Here is a 17,944-nt window from a genome sequence, read left to right as displayed (position 1 = left end):
ACCTCAGGGCCAGTGAGTATGAGATGATCTTTTGCTGCATGTTAGTGATTTTGTGAATGAGGGGATGGATTCCCAAAGATGATTTGGCCCTAGTCTATCAAGACCTGGTGTGTTGGTCTGGTCCTTCAGCCTCAGGCAACAGACTGTGTCCTTGCTTCACTTTTGTTTTCTATGTTATGGGTTTTTTTGAAAATGATCTGCATTCATTAGGATTTTTCCTGATTTTTTCTTCTTACTGGGGTAAAAAAAAAAAAAAAAAAAAAAAGACTGTGCCCCAGACCTTCCAAGATCACGGTACTAAGTCACGCTCTAGACTAGTATTCAAGAACATTCAAGGTAATTCTGTCTGACATCCTGCCTTCAAGTTTCTAAGCCATTTTTGACTATCAGAGTGGATGGAAAATTGGTTTTTTCCACTTGTAAAAACATACAAAGAAAACTATTCCTGTACTTTCCTTTCTCCTCTGATCTGTTGTTTAGAAATGTAACCTAGAATATCCTATGAATGAGTGTTTCTTTTTAAACAGTCAGTGGGTGGGAAGCAAAATGCAATGTTTCCCATGTTCAGAGAGAGCCTCTTAGTTTCATGGTCCAGGGGATCCTTCCCTTCCTGCTGCTACTGCATCTTCCCACAGCCCTGACTTAGACACAGAGCCCTGTGCCAGAGCCATTTGTCTTGTCTTCGGCTCCAGCCATTCCTTGTCTTCTGGCAAGGTAAGTGAGCCAAATTAGAACACTTCTGATGGCAGGCATGTCACGATTCGTGAAGAATCCTGGTCATTTACATATTATTCTACAAATAAGGAAACTGAGGCCCAGATTGAGTGACTCACCCAGGAAAATTCTAGTAGTTCACAGAAAAGCAGGAACTAGAACCCAGATCATTCTGCTTCACTGTCATTTTTTTCTCTCACTCCAAAGGTCAAGGAGTTGTACTCCCAATGCTAAGATGAACTCAGCTGGTCAGTCTTTCTGCACATTCCACAAAACATTAGTCACATATTCTTGAAAAAGCACCCACCACGTACCAAGCTCTGTGCTGGATACTGTAGAGAGATGTGGGCTATTTGTTGAATGTGAATCCTTATTTGTGTAATTCTCGTTCGATGTGTGTCTCTCTAGCCAGGTTGTTAAGCCTTGACAAGGGCAGGGTTGTTTGTCTGCTTCACTGCTGCCCCTGGCCCGCAGCACACACGATGCTCAGGAGAGACTTGTGGGATGAATGAACAGAGGGAACACAGTCCTTGATCTCAGGAAATTCCAGCATCAGGAGGCAGCTAAAACAGCTGGTCTGAAAGCAACCAGATATACCAACATTGTATTTTTAAATATGCTCAAGAAGCCTAGACATTTCCTTACCTCCAAGCAGAAAGCTTTAGTCAGCTGGAGAGCCTGGCTTGTTGGGAACAGGAACCCCCATCTCCCTTCTCAGCCCCTAGGAAACATGAGCAGTGGGTCTGGAGATGAGGCGAGATTCTGTGTTCTATACAGGGAACCTGAAAAATCACCTAGAAATAGTCACACCTTCAGAATAAAAGAGAGGGCCTGTCTGTGACCACGCACTATAGTTTAAAATGCTCTTACTCTTCTGACGTAGAACAGTGATAACAGGACAGCCATGTGCCCCTTACCTACACTCTCCTTCATCAGGCCAACCAGTAAGTGGTATCTTTGAGTTCAGAGATGTTACCAACACAGTTAAAGTTTCCCCTAACTGTACCAGCAGACCGGGAGACGGGTCTCTGCTGCTTTCCAAGCTGTCAGGTGGGCAGACTCTGAAGAAGAGCAAGGTAACAAAAATGGACTGTTGCGGGTAAATGGAACCATATTCAAGGGGAGGGAATAGGGCAGAGTCCCTTCTCAGGGACCAGGGTCATTTTAACAGCAGTTTTCTAGAAAAGACCCCAGTCTTCATCTTCTAATCCAGAGGAATTAGAACAGTGGCACTGCTGTGCTGGTAGATGAGGAAAATGTAACCATTAAAGAGCCACGGCAGACCCACTTGAGGAGCTGTGGGGCCCTGGGGCACCTCTCCAAACACCTCGTGTATATTTTGTGTGCTGTGGTGGGGTGGAACGAGTGTGGACACAGCCAGGTCCAAATCCCAGCTCTGGTGGGTACCTTCTGTGTCCTGTTGCGTGAGTTACTGTGCCTTAATTTCCCTATCTGTAAGACAAACACATCTACTTGGCACCTGTTAGACATTCAGTAAGGGTTAATTTCCCACCATTATTCGAGGGAAAACAAAAGTTTAGACACTCTAAATAATATTCCACGAACTGTGAGGATCTACTTCTTAAGTGGAGTTCTGCCCTCTTCCTTCATTAGCTAACTGTCGGCAGGTTCTTGTCTAGACTCCACCAAAAGGGAGGTAGCTTCAACTTACCTGTCTACGAACAGAGCAGCTTTCCTCGTCTCTCCATGTGCTAGCCCTTAGGATCTAAGGCTTAGGAATTTGTTGTCAGCATTGGCTCATGGGTTATTTGGATTATTATCCATTACTGTCAGGTATTCATTTTAATCCTTAAGTTGTACCATCTTGGGCCAGTGGCAACCCCTGGACTTAGGTATTTGAAGATGGTTTTCTTGTCTTCTTTCCTAATCTTCTCTCTAGAAGTCCTCAGTTTTTCCGGCCATTCCTTGTATTAATGTATTTTCATACCCTCCCATATCCTGGCTGCCTTCCTCTGGATTTCCTTCAGTGTAGAATGAGCTAAATAAAGTGGGGCCTCCAGATTGGTACCTAATACTGCAGATGTGACCTAACTAATACCAATTCAGCTTCTTGTTCTAGGGCTACTATGCGTAGTTTCCTCCCTACGATGGTACGTGTGTCTAGTAATACATACAGTGTTGGCTCATCAAATCTCCATGGCTGTTTTCATGGGCTGCTCTGGTTACACAGCTGATTTAGTGACCTGAGTGTTGGGAGACTTGGTATCTATGAGATTTTCTCCTGTTTAGTTCCATCCCAGTATTCTAGCATATTTTGAATATAAATTATTTCGTCCAGTATGTCAGCCACATCTCCCAGCATTATCAGATAAACATACCTTCTGGGGCTTCATCCAAATTCTTGCTAAAAAGACAAAATTGAGGGCAGCCCCTTTTCTCTACAACAGAGGATCTGGGGTTGCTTGCTTGCACTGTAAATCCTCCCATGATGAGCAATCAGTCTAATATTCTTTGTCCTTCAATAAATGCCAACAAAACCAATATGGGTGCTTCAGGAAATCACAACAATCACTTTCTCCCAAGTTGCTTTAGTTTAATCCTCAGTGGTTCTGCATAGTTAAGTTCTACCTTGTACCTGTCCCATGCAAAAGTGTTATTTCTATGAAGGCAAATGGGTGTGCTTGCTTTGTTCAATTGCGCTCTGAGCCCTTCTTTTCTTGTCCAAAAATATGCTCCTGCTTCTCTGGGCACTGTCGAGAGTGTTTTGCCTATATGTGTATTAGGAAGTGATGGGACTTGGTAATCACACTTCAAAGAAATACAGAGTTACAGGATTCTGGTGAAACGAGCCTGAGTAATGAGGCGGCAGTGAAGAAGTATCTTGTTTAACATAATGGATATCTGCCGAATAATTTCCAGCTAATGGTACAGAAGCGGCCACCTGCACAGGGCTGGTCCCTGTGCATCTATTTACCATTTAGAGTAGCCATGCTGGGGACGCTCAATAAATGCTCATTGAATTGAACATTACGAACCCATCCTAGCAGAGATACTCTCCATCAAAACATCACCATGAATTTCTAGACATGTCCAGGCTGGAGACAGGGAAGTCGAAGTGAAATTGAGTTGCAGATGCTATTCTCTGTAAAAATTCTAAGGGCAGAAAACACTGCTGGAACATCCCAGGGCTGACTGTGATTTAAACGAAGAATTTCAGTAACAAGCTAGTGTGAGCTAAGATACAAGGTGGGCTGATAATGGCAATGTGCTGAAGGGAGACAGGGAAGTGTGTGAAGAAACCTGGAGATTTCAGGACCTAACTTAATAGTTTTTAAACCGTACTGTCAAATCAGTTTAGTGGGTCATGGCCAAAATTTTGTTTCACTGATTGGTAGGGAAGGCTCAGCTTAGAGACAGTGAGGGCCCAGCTAAAGGGAAAGTCAAAGGATGCCTACAGATGATACCTATACTAAGCGGTGGGGCAGCCTGGCTGCAGGAGCCTTCTGAGAACAGACTTCGCCAGAGCCTTTTCTGGTTTATCAGAATTCGGTAATCCTGACACCTGCACCTTGAGAGCGCTTAGCAAGCCACTAGGTGTAAGAGCCGTAGTCAGAGAAAGTTCAGTCCTTGAAGGTGCATTGGTGAGAGCCCAGCCCCTGGCATTGGTGCATTGGCGAGGGCCCAGCCCCTGCTGTCATGTGATGATTCTGCATGAAAGAGTGTTTGGAGCAGAAGAGACATGTGATGGGTCCCGGTCTGGGTTACTGCCAGGCACTCTCATGCAAGAAAATGGACAACATGCTTTCTAGAGTTTTAAGGGCCCACAGATAACTGGATTTTGCCACTGAAGAGATAACCAGACATCTGGAAATGTGGAAACTCATCAGTGTCAGGACTAATAAACATCCTATCAATTCACACAAGGTAATATTCTTTGCTTGACAAATTCTTAAAAACCATCAAGATGGTCCACCCAAGGTTGAGTCTCCAGAATGTGATTGTGACAGCTTCTTAGATTTAGCTGTGGTGCCGGAGCAGATGAGGCACCTGCTGGAGATCTGGCTCATTAAATGCACTCTACTAAAAGCGAAAGGAAATGTGATGGGGAGATACCTCAGGACTTCTGCTACTCTGCCCTTTGTCTCCGTGGGACCTAAGGGCCCTAAAATATTTCTTTATAGGGAGAGATTCATGTTACATCCTATCTAGTAACAAAACACTTTCTAACCCCTGAATAAATGAGAAGAGTACATAATTGTACTTCCAGTTACCAGGGCTTGGAGAGGATGTATCAGAAACTTAAACTTGACTTTATCAGCTAAGTGGTCCTCAGACTCAGTCACACCCACTGCGACAGCACAGTGGGTCAGAATTGCCATATGAATCCTAGGTAGAGACATCCTGATTCTTCTCAAGGACTCGTGAGTCACTCCAAAGTGGGGAAAACACCATCTCCACTTTCAAATTGTAAGTGCAAATCATGGTTTTTCAACCCCAGTGTTCTGAATAACCCCAGCCCAGGGCTAGGTTTGAAAATAGCTTTTTTCCTAGTACAGTTCCTTGGGGGGAGGGATGTTGGTGGAGGGCGGGGACAGGCAACGGTGGGCAAGGCCCAGCAGGGGATTTCCTGCTTCCCCAGAAACGCTGCTCCGTCCTCTCCTGAGCAGGTTCAACATAAGTACAAACACGCTGGTTTTCAGAACAAACTGATAAAGTGCGAGGAGTTGAGGTTGCAGGGTTTCCTCTAAATGAAAAGTTCATCAAATAAATGACTGGCTTCCAGCTGTTGCAAATGACCAACAGGTGTGAAGTACACTTTGCTGGAAAACTCAACCTAGGTTCACGCGGCAAAATCATAACGTCATTATTTTACCTAATATTTTGATTGATACTCCATAGCTTAAAACCTCCCTTGAGAGACCTGCTTTTTAAAGTTGCCAATCATGTGGAAAAGCAAGTAAGTTTCATAAGCAACAGCAGCCCATGAGTAGCTCGCTGCGCGCGCGCAGATTACAGGAAGGCCCAGAAGTGCTCTCAGGATGCTCAGAGCATAGCAGCCTCGAGGCATCTCTTCAGTTCTAGAGGCAGCAGGGCCCAGGGATCAGTCACAGAAATAGGGAAACTGCAAAAGGTGATTTACCAGTAGATTAGATCTGTGTGTGGTAGCTGCAGGGGTGGCCATAAGCCAGATCTGAGTAGGGATGAGGTTGGACCTTGGAGACATGGAAGCTCAGGGAAGAAAGGAACTTTAGAGATCATCTATCCCTCTGCCTTCATAGACATGTGTAAAGAAACAAAGTGACTTGCTCAGAGTCACAAAGCCGGTTAGTTAATGGCAGACCTAGGACTGAATCCCAACTTAATCTCCTGCCTGTTAAATTGGATTAAAAACATAGTACTTTTGTAGTAACCATGATCGTTTAACTTTTAGAACCTTGTAAGCAAAACCAAACACTGTTGTTACCCCTTCTCTGGAAGCCTCTGCACCCCCGCCCTGACCCATGCCAATCTGTGATGACCCAAGTAAATTACACAGTGGTTCCATAGCCCGGTCAAGCGCCTCCAGGGGCTGGCGTGTGGCAGAGCAAGGAGAGATAACTTCCCAAGTATGAATGCCTATGGCAGACTCTTTGATACCGAAAACTTGTGACTCATAGACTGGCCTTGGTGGGATTGGGATTCTGCCCTAGACAGTGTCTTCAGGCCTCTCAAGGCAACTTCTTGGTTGGGCTCTGAGAGCTTGGCAGTGAGCACTGAGTTGTGACAATGCTGATCCCTGCTTCCAAGCTGCTTGGGAGCAGTGAGTCCTGCCGCAGCCCCGCATAAATACTAACTCTATTTTTAAAAATCTCGGTGGAAGGAGAAAGCAAATTTGAGAGCAAGCCAAGATGTTAAAGTGGAATAGCTGGTGACAGTCCAAGGCAAACAAGACGCAAGTGAGTATGCCTTCTGCCGGACACATCCTGCTTGGGAGGAGGGGCACGAGCGGGGAGATGGCACAGGTTGGGGGGCCAAGGGCAAAGACAGAAGTGACGGCTTTCAGAGCAAGGATTTTATTGGAGTATTCTGCACAGACCTCTTGACGTACCACTTAACCTTTTTTTTCTTCTGCGTCAGTTAATAGGTTCTTTCAGTGCAGAACAAAATGACTACGAATGCCTTATTAAAGCTAATGGTCGGGGTGCCTGGGTGGCTCAGTTGGTTAAGTGTCTGCCCTGGCTCAGGTCGTGATCTCAGGGTCCTGGGATCTAGCCCAGCGTTGGGCTCCCTGCTCAAGTGGGGAGCCTACTTCTCCGTCTCTCTCTGCCCCTCCCCCCACTCATGTGCTCTCTCTTGCTCTGCTCTCTCTCTCTCAAACAAATAAATACAATCTTTAAAAAAAATAAATAAAGCTGTAGTAGGGGAAACAGGCTATGAGAAATATTGTTCTTAGCAAGTAGAACTCGCGGGCGGCTAGAAGTGACACCTGGAGTATGGTGTCTGGTGGTAAACCATCCTGGCGGGTATGAAAATTAACTCTTTCAGAAAATTCAAGCAGAAATGTTGCTGGAAATGAATTTTTGGAGCCAGAGCAGTGAGACTAGAATGGATGGAACAGGCGAAGGGGGCTTTGAAGTGGGTGTCGTGCTCCATCCGGAGCTACCAATACCGTGAAAACATGACAGAAGTTCTCTGGGGCCACAGCATGGCATTCTCGGGAAAAGCCTGTTGGGTAGCAAGTGGGTAAATATTACTCTGTCTCCTGATCTTGAGCTTAGATTGGAAACGCTTGCTTGGGGTTTACCTGCCTGGCAGTTTAGTGTTGCTTCCTCACGGCTGATGACTACTGCCCCCGTCTGCCACGACCCGTGTGATGTAGTAGACAGAAAACGGGCACGTGTGGGTCTCAGAATTTGTGGCATTGGAGTGAGGTGATGTGATCCTTACTGCCAGAAAACAGGGCCTTGTCAAGAGAAGCCCGTGCAAACGTCCTCCCTAGGGGCCCTCTGTAAGAAGCCACAGTGAGGACGGGACTTTGGCTCTGGGCCTGTCCCCAGGGCAGTAAGTAGGAAATGCCTTCTGAGGGGGCAGCATCCTGCTTCTGCCCTGATCGCTCTTCCTGTTGAGAGAAAACTGCTAGAAGAAGATGCAGAACTATGCACAGGAGACCCGTGGGAGGTATCCTTTCCGTCGTTTCAGGCAGACCCTCGGCCCTACCAGTCCATCTATCCATTCTTCCCCGCCACGTGCTGCGCCCACGTGGCCCTGGCCATGCTGTGTGTCAGAGCTGGTGGGCAGTGTGCAGCCTCCCCAGATGTAAGGGCTGCAAGCTGGGTCTTCCCAGTTCAGAGTGTTCATCTCCTGTCCTTTTTTTAATGCTCTACTTGGCTCTGTTTGGAATTGGTAATTGGAGAGAGATGTATACACTGACTCCAAGCTCGGGAGAGCTGTTCCTCTAATCTGTGTGGCCTCTGCTGATGCCGGCCGTGGAATGCTTAGTGAGTGCTCCCTGAACACTGGCAATCTCAAGGGCTTGTATCCTCTCTGAACTTTATGATGTACTGAAAGGGGAAAAAAGCCTCTAGCTTTTACTATGTCTGTCTCCTGTCTCCTGCTAGCTCCTCCTTCAGCTGCAGGAATGGGGTTTAAAAAATTTCATTTGCTATTTGCTGTCACCGGCTTCCATACACGTGGAAGACATGACTTAGTGAACACCAGAGGAGATGAAAAAGGCATTGTCTTTTCTTTTCCTCGGGATTTTGATGGATGCCACCTTTTTATCTCACAAATCCATCAGCGTTTATTGAACTCACCTATGTAGCAGGCACTGTTTTAGACATACGGGATATGGCATTGACCAAAACAAAACCCCTTGCTTTCCTGCTTTGACCTCTTCCCTGCTGATGTGAGCCTAAATATGTTCAATGTTAAGGCATTTGGAATTCACTGGAACTGACTTTTGTTTTAACCTCTACTTCCATACATGTCTCTGTGACTGATACCATTGCAGCTTTTATCTAAAAAGAACTCAGCCTTTCTTTTAAAAAGATCATTTGGGAACACTTGAAGGTAGTCCTGCAATTTTTAATTCCCTGATTCATAACCATTTCAAATTAGAATGCCAGATTTCTCTCCCCCCCGCCCGTCACACACACACACACACACACACACACACACACACGCGCGATCTTTTGGCTCTGGTGGCAGTCAGCACACTCCTGATTAGAGAAGGTTTACGTTCATGGCAGGTGGACAGACATTCTAGACAAAAAGAAAAGAGCAAGAAGTATTCAGTGTAACCCCTAAATACTTTTAAATTTCATCTATCTCATGAAACAGGAATATCAGAAGGAAGTTGTTCTTGAGAAAGAAAGAAAGAAAGAAAGAAAGAAAGAAAGAAAGAAAGAAAGAAAGGAAAGAGAGAAAGAATTATTCTAGTATATGTGCTGCCGAAGCGAGCACAGAAAGAATTATTCTAATTAAAAAAAAAAAGATGTGAAGGGATGAGGAGTGGGGGGGGGGAATGGTTGTTCAAGGGAGGTGCTTTGAACTACAGAATCTGAAATCTATAATGCAGAGTCCAGCCCTCCCCACTCCCACTGCATGCACAACCCCCCAAAACAAGAGCAGTCACAATTTTTATGCCTTTTCCTCATAGGATATTAAGAACCTTTGTTGCATTCATGAAAAAATTTTTTTAAAATCCCCAAAAAGAAAGATTTCTAGGATATGTTCTCATTTAAACTCAAGACAGTATTTCTAACAGGGGAACGTGAAGTCCAGACCACTAGGTCGGTTGTGTTATTTATTTATTTATTTATTTATTTATTTATTTATTAAAGATTTTATTTATTTATTTGACAGAGATAGAGACAGCCAGCGAGAGAGGGAACACAAGCAGGGGGAGTGGGAGAGGAAGAAGTAGGCTCATAGCGGAGGAGCCTGATGTGGGGCTCGATCCCGGAATGCCGGGATCACGCCCTGAGCCGAAGGCAGACGCTTAACCGCTGTGCCACCCAGGTGCCTCATAAAGAGCAAACTAGTTGGCACAGCCATGAACCCATGACCAAGTAAAAGAGATCTGTGAGCAGAGAAAAATGAAATTAGAGGTAAAATAGAAAATTATTTAAAATATATTTGAAAATTATTTCAAATGATTTCATTCTTTTATTCAGTGGAATTTTATTGAGTGTCCACCGATGACAAGATACCTTGGAGATTCAGAATATATAAGAACAACCTCTGTCCTTGCACACCCTAAGTGTCTTATATGTGATGCCAAACACAGTGGCTGTGGATGCGTTTCATGTATTTATGAAAGGGGACAGTTGTACTTAGCACCTCCTTTATGCTGGCTGCTTTGCTAGGAACCCGAGAAGTTACAAAGAGAAAGTGTCAGTTGAGAGACATGCTGACCACACTGTCTGCTAAGCTTTGTAACAGAAGCATACCCACTTTGTGCAACAAATTCAGCCTGGCAAATTGGATGGCTTCTATACCAAAAGTGAGATTTGAGCTTGGCCTTAAAGTTCATCTTCCTTTCTATTTCTCCTCCTTTGTTTCAGTTTTGATCCCAAAATAGTTGTTCTAATCATGGACAGTATGTAAAGGAGAAGTCCTACTGATACATCTGTATCAAAAGAATTATTTTGTTTTGATGTAGAATTTGACTTTTTTTTTAATGTGCTATTCACTCTGATGGGAACTGTTCAAAAAACTCATTAGAATCTTTACCAAAATCGTCTTGTACTTCCTCATAATAATGTAATTAAGCCTGTTTTTCCTTAAGCATATGCATTCAAGATTCTTAAAATGAAACGAACTTTCAAAGTAGTAATAGATGCATGTGTTTCAAAATGTAGATATTCTTCCTGAAAGATTCTTTAAAAACATGACAGCTCATATTTACTTACTCTTCTTAAAAATGTTTAAACAAGTAGCAGCATACAGTAAGTACTGTTTTACACTTTTTCCATGTAACCAGTTTGGGTAATCATACAGTAGGTCAGTAGGTCATATAGTGCCACTTCATTCTTTGTGGTGGCTGTGTGGCATTCCATTACCATAATTTATTTAACTTGTTCTCTATCGATGGGTAAATGGGAGGTTTCCAATCTCTTGCCATTACAAACAAGGCTGTAATTAATAGCTTTGTATGGATATAGTTTCTTACACTTGTGAATCATGAGTATAGTAACAGGGTAACTTCCTAAAAGTACAACTATCCCTTTTAAATTTTGATACACATTGTCACATTACCCCATGTGGATGTTGTCCTGGTCTGTACTCCTGTAAGAGTGCCAGTTTCCCCCCAGTCATGCAAGCTAGTGTAGCATCGATATTTTTGCCTTTTCCAATCTGATATCAGATACTCTAAAAATAATCCTTACTCATGATTGCTCTGGTATGATTTGTTTAACTGTTTAACTGATAACTATTATTTTCTTTTGTTTTTATTGAAATAAATATTTAAACAGTATTTCATCTATACTGTTACCCAAATGCAACTTGTGGGGTTGTCTGATTAATGTTAATTATACTTTTGTTTCTATGGATAGAGTACATCCCCAATTATAAATATCTGGTATACATTAAACTTTTTAGGTTTTTTTTTTTTTAAGATTTTATTTATTTATTCGACAGAGATAGAGACAGCCAGTGAGAGAGGGAACACAAGCAGGGGGAGTGGGAGAAGAAGAAGCAGGCTCATAGCAGAGGAGCCTGATGTGGGGCTCGATCCCACAACGCCAGGATCACGCCCTGACCCGAAGGCAGACGCGTAACCGCTGTGCCACCCAGGTGCCCCAACTTTTTAGGTTTTTTTAAAAATAAAATATGTACGCTGAAAATGCATACAAACTCCTAAACAAGTGAATGGACAATTATAAAGTGAATATACAGGAAATAACCATGTAAGTCATAGATGCAGGACATTGCCAGCTTTCCAGAACCCCCCTGTGTGCCCCTCCCTGATCACAACCCTGTTCTTCTCCCCTAGAGGTAATCATTCTCTAAACATTCGTAATAATACTGTCCTTACTTTCCTTTATATTTTTACCTCCTTTGTATGTGTCCCCAAGCAATGTAGTTTCAGTGTGGCTGTTCTTAAATTTCATATGACTGGAATTATACTCTGTGTGTGTGTGTGTGTGTGTGTGTGTGTGTGTGTGTGTCTTCTCTTCCTCAACACTTATTTTGGTGGAATTCATCCATGCTGATGCGTATAGGTCATTAATTTTCACTGTTGTATAATATTCCGTTGTATGACTATACCACAATTTATCCATTCTCTACATGGGATGTTTGGGGCTGTTGGAGCAGTACTGCTGTAAATATTTTTTTATATGTATCCTTGTGTGCATGTGCTTGAGTTTCTCTAGGGTGTAAAGCAAGGAGTGGAATTTCTAGGTGAACAGAAAAGGAATTGCCAAGTAATGGGGTATATCTGTATCTATACCTTCTACTTTACTAGTTGGTGTAAACTATTTTTCAAAATGCTGGTACCAAACTGCCGCTCGTACCAGTATGAGATTTTCAGTTGCTGTGCAGCCTCACCTATACTTGATATTGTCAGACTTCAAAATTCTTGCAGGTCTAGTGGGGATGTGGTAGTATCTGCTAATGGTTTTAATTTGCATTTCCCTAATCACTAATGAGGTTGAACACTTTGTCATGTCCTTATTGGGCCTTTGGATTTTCTTTTATGATGCCCCATTCAAGCCTTTTGCCCATGTATCTAGTGAGTTTCTAGGGGTTTCTTGTATGCATTTTTAGGAGTTGTTCATATTCTAGATACTAATATTCTAGTTATTAGTCCTTTATTGGTTATACATGTTCTAAATATCTGTTCTCACTCTGTGGTGCATCTTTTTACTCTCTTTATTCTGTCTTGATAAACATGAAATTTGGCATTTTGAAATCAATATATTTGTAAGTTAGAGGTTCATATGATGTCGCATATGAGACATTTCCTACATTTAGTATTTTAAAATATAATTCACCATTTCTCCTCAGAATAGTATAGCAACATGGGAACTTTATATATAATGCAGGTTTCTGTCGCTCCCTAAATTTTCCTCCTCTGTTGTAATGAAAGAATAAGAACTACTTGACTTTTTGAAATGTATTTGTCTATTGTCATACATTATATAACAGGATATACAGCCAAAGCAATGCAATGTGTTAGAAAAAAAAAGGTGATAAATATATTGGATTCGGAACTCAGCTGTCCTACAAATAGATCCAAGATATAGGGAGGAAATCTTCACATAGCAAAACTAAACATCTGTGCTCACAGGAAAGTCTCTCAAATCCTGATTTTATATGTAATTCTTACCTTCATGGCCATCTAGTTACTTAGCCCATAGAAAAATTAGAAAGGGCGACAGTTACTTCTGTCTAGACCCACGAATAGCCACAAAGGCTGAGCTACTGTCAGCAAGAGAGGAAGCAGAAAAGCTCTGAGAGCAAAGCTGATGGATGAATTAAAGCTCTAACAGTTTGGTTCTGTTTAGTAAGGGTACCAAGAAAGCATCATGACTGGGCATGTCTGAGGGCTCCCTTACATCCTGCACTACACCATAATTAATACTCATGTTGGTATTTATAACTGCTAACAGAAGTGGAAATTAGTTCAATGTATTCTGCTTAAGAAGGCGGAGAGTCAAGGATATTTATAAAAATGGTTAAATTGGGGAGATAAAATGTTGGTGTTTACCTTTAGTAAACTTGATTATCCCGACAGCACATTTCCCAAGGGGTTCTCGAGAACTGAGGTGATGTTCACTGGTTTACCTTAGTGGAATGATTTGTAAAGATGAAACTCAACTTTTCTCAGTCCTTGTGATTGACTCCAATAAGACTGATGACTACCCGCCTTTGGCATTTACTGAGCATCTGTATAATCCCATCTCGTGCAAGCCACTGTCTTCTCACACATGGCCTATGAACAAAACATCCTAACTGGTCCCCAGACATTCACTCTTACCTCCCTCCACTCTCTTCTCCGTTCTGCAGCCAGCATGATCCTTTTAAAATGCAAGCTGTCCATGTCACTTTGTGGCTTCCAGCCCTTCACTAGCGTCCCTTGTTCTTAGGATAAATATCAAAATCTTCAACATGATCGATGTGACTGCATGATCTGGGCCTCAGCCCACTTCTCTGGCCTCATGGGGGCCGTTTTTCCTCCTGTGTCCCGCCTTGCAGCCTGCCTGGGCTTCCTTGAACGTGCCAGGGTTCTTCCCAGCCCAGGGCCTGCATATAGGGGCCTGTGTTTTCTCCGCCTGGAAGCTTCTTTCTCCTCCCATGCCTAAGTCCACCCCTTTTACGAACCTCTCTTCTTTCTGATTTTAGTCTGTCCTGACCCATTGCCTAAGTCCCTTCCCCAAGTCACATCTGTCACGACGCCCTGTACTGTTATTTCCTGTCATCATGACCATAAGCATTTGTGTGGTTATATGATTGGCTCCTCCACCAGGCTGAGGACAGAAGGATGTCTGTTTTATATTGCCACTGCTCCACTGAATCCAGCAAAGTACTGACTCATGGAATGTGCTCGGTAAATATTTGTGAAAGGAATAAATGAAGAACAAATAAACATACGGTAACATGTTTGGCATTGTGGATAAGAGCGAGATCTAGAAATTGGGACCAGGTGTAATTAAGAAAATCAAAATCCTAGTTCAGGAGGATCAGAGGAGTTTCAGCATTAGACTCTACTGAGTGGGTAGAGTTTATCCAGGCAGCACTGGGAGGGGGGCAGAGGAAGGTCGTTCTACATGGATGAAATGGTAAGAGCCAGTAAGGGAGAAGGGGAAACATCGGAAGAGTTTGGGGCATGCAGAGTAGATATGCCTGCTTGAATTCTGGGTTGTGAGGTGAGCTGTGAAAAATAAGACCGGAAGTATTGCTTGGGTCAGATTACAGCAGATGCTGCACACCATTCAAAGGAATTTAGATTTTATTGGTTAGCATCCAAGAAAAACCGAGGGTTTTTCTTTTTTGTTTTGGCATGATGGTTACTTTTATCCTCACCTAGATGTACCACGGTCATCTTACTCTCTGATCCTTTCACTAGACTCAGAAAGAGTTCAATGTTAACCCATCCACAAGCCCCTGAATCTCATCCTTTGTACCTACTCGAGTATCTCACTCCAGCACCTCCTCTCCCGCATGTCGTCAACCAGCTCCCGTCCACCCGTGTTGTTACCTCATGCTCCGGGGAGAGCTGCACTTGAACTTCTCCTGATTCTTCTTTCTCTACATCCTCCCTACCTCCAACCATAGTTGTTGCTTCAGTTCTGATGTCCATGACAAAAATGCCAAGATTATAGTTCTGAAGTGACTTTACTCCTCATGGCGGTTTTCATATGAGTTTATTCACTCACTCCCCCATGTGCCAGGCCCTGGAGATGTGTGTGAAGCAAAACAGGCCAGTCCCCACCTGTATGAAGGCTAAGTTCTACTGAGGAACCAGAAAACCGACAAGCAAATTCAAGACCAAATGGCCACATAATGAGCAGCGTTAGAGCTGAGCACAGTCATTACAACTGGTTGCCTCTGTGTTTCCATTTGGATGTCTGACTTTTCCTCGGTCTCAGTCTCAATCTCAATCTCAAAAAATGATTTCCTTCTTCTCTCAAACCGGTAACCTGGGTGACTTCCCTGTTTGGGGCAGACTTCCCTGATAGCCAGTCTATTGCCGAGTCCTGAGGACGAATCCCTCAAAATCTCTGTCACACCACCCTGTCAGGCCTTGGTTGCCCTTTGCTGAAATTCTTTCAGTAACCTTCTAAGTGGCCTCCCTGCTTTCTGGGATTTTGCTCCTGCATCTTATCTTTTCTTATCTCCTGACACCAGATTCATGCTCCTAAAGCTTTTCTTTCATTTCTCACTTGCCAGTTAAAAGCCGTCAGTAGCACATTCACTAAGGATAAAGGACAGGCCCATGTCCAAAATGTTTGTATAGTTTTCCCTCTGACACATGATCCTTTAGAGACCTTTATCTGTTCTGCATACTATGATGCACCTACTTTCGGTTGAATCAGATGAAACTACTGTTTTTGTGATCTAAAAAATGGGTGAATATTGGCATTTATATATTTCAACCTAATTACACTTATCAAATAAGTGGTTGCCTATATGTCTTTCTCCCATGTTACATGTGAGTTCCTTAAGAATCGTATCTTGGTCTTCATGCTGCTCATGGCTCTCCTGTCTGCTGTCTCTCTGCAGCATCTCCTGTCTACTGCAGCATCTAGCACGTAGTAAATAATGGCAGTTGAATGTCCCTGGTCACATCGTGCTTGGCTCCTGCTTACGTCCTTCTCCAGTGATGCTTACTGACTTGTATAATCACATCTGGCCCGCCCTTCACTGCCAGCCAGACTCATGCCACCTTCGTGCAGATGCTCACTACTCCCCCCACACACACACCTCTCAGCCACCAGTGTTGCCCGTGCCCTGCCCGCACACACACAAACAAGCAAGTCAGATACCATTCTTTTAACATTCAGGGCATATGTTATGTGTTTTACTTGGATTTGCCACATTGTTGAGCATAACATCGCACTCTTAACAACGAGTTGAGAAATCTCTGTTTCTAGCCCTATCCCTCACGCTGGGACCCAGCCCCGTTTCCAACTGTCTGTGGCATTACTGCACTTGGATGACTCGCCTTGCTATCCTTAGCAGGCCTGAAACTGGACTCTTCACCTACCATCTCCCAGATAATCTTTTCTTAACCCCCATCCATAGCTTTGCCTCTCAGCCATCATGGCTCTCCTTCATTCTTGATCCTTTTCCTGAAATCATGTTGCAGTGGATCACCACAGCGATGGCATATTCTTCATCCTGGCTCTGGACTTTCATGGACTATGTAATGTCTGTCCCTGGGAGCTTCAAGAGGAGAAGCATGGCTCCCAAACCACGGTAGCATTCTCTAGGACCTACAGGCTCCTGGTACACAGGCCCCTTCCCCCGGTCCTGCCCCTCTTCTGGCTCCCTTGCTGTCGGCAAAGCTTTCCTCTAATACATGTTTTCTGGTAGATTATCTGTGTGATTATCTTCACTAAGTAGAATGATCTTTTAAATAATAATTGCCTTTCCTACCAACCTATCACAGACATCACCATGTCTCCAAAATTATTTCTCTGTACTGATAGATATGTTTCTGACCTCAGGAAGAGTGTTGTTGAAACAAGTTTTCTTTGTTATTAGAATGATTTCTGGAGTCCCTTCCCTCAGCACCCTGTGAGATAGCATTTTCTTCCAGTTCGCTGGTGTTCCCTGTGAGTTAGCTTTTACCTCAGCAGCTGAGTCCGAGATCCGGGAAGACAAGGCTCACACGTGATAGCTTCTGTCATCTGCAGTGCACTGACATAGACATGCTCAGATATTCACAGACATTCATAGACATGCTCAGAAAAGACTTGTTTGAATAGTATGTTTTATGTGTATAACTTCCGTTTTTGTATATTTATGGGTTGTGTGTCTCCGAATGTGTCTCCATACACTCTCTAAGAAATAGTCATCTACGTGGTTTGGGAGGCAGGGATCTCTTGGACATATCCCCTGGCCATCGGGCCATGAGGCCCATGACATTTTAAGCTATTATTAAGTCATGGGCTCCAAAAGCTCCTGGCTGTTGCTGGCCACGTGACCTTCCTACAGTGTACAGTTCCTTTCCTCCCATCTGCTTGGGAGCCTTCCTTTTCCTTCTGAATAGGAAAGACTAGTTTTTCTGTTTTAAACATAAAAAAGCAATGTGTATGTGTATATGTTTGGGTATTTGTGCTTATGTATGCAGACGTACATATATATGTATATACATATATGTGCGCATGTATGTATTTATGAAGGAAATACACCAAAATGTAAATAGTGGTTATTTCTGGATGGTGGCTTTTTCCAAATTCTCTATGACAAGAAAATTACTTTTATTAACAAAGAAAACCCTGATCGATGTCATTTTTAAAGGACAGGGAGGAACACAATTATTAGATTGTTGCTGAGGTCAACCCTCAACATGAACCAAGGACAAGGCAACAAGCAGGTACCTCGTAGGAAACGGGGATTGACTTCTCAGTAGCTCAAGAGGAAGGAAAGTGACCAGAGAGTGAATTTGGGCTGACGTGTAGGATGGGCCAAGGTTGTGAGCTGAGGAACCAGAAACTGTTTCGTTGTGTAGATCAGGAGCCTGGGACAGTGAAAGGAAAGAGAAGGAAAATTCAGGGAGTGGCCAGTTGGGGGTGACAAGGAGATGAGGAGTTTGTCGGAGTTTTCCCCCAAA

At 43.5% G+C, this 17,944-nt stretch overlaps 1 protein-coding gene across 21 annotated transcripts in view; it reads left to right on the top strand.

Annotated features, from left to right (window-relative positions):
• Positions 1 to 17,944, top strand: part of KALRN (kalirin RhoGEF kinase) — a 637,031-nt gene that overhangs the window by 431,628 nt on the left and 187,459 nt on the right. The gene's annotated exons all lie outside the window — the stretch shown is intronic.

The sequence above is a fragment of the Ursus americanus genome, chromosome 4 (genome assembly GCF_024610735.1).
Source record: "Ursus americanus isolate L20-20 chromosome 4, mUrsAme1.1.p, whole genome shotgun sequence".
Taxonomy (NCBI): Eukaryota; Metazoa; Chordata; class Mammalia; order Carnivora; family Ursidae; genus Ursus; species Ursus americanus.
The sequence above is the reverse complement of the archived record's forward strand: the minus strand, read 5'-3'. Positions and strand labels throughout refer to the sequence as shown.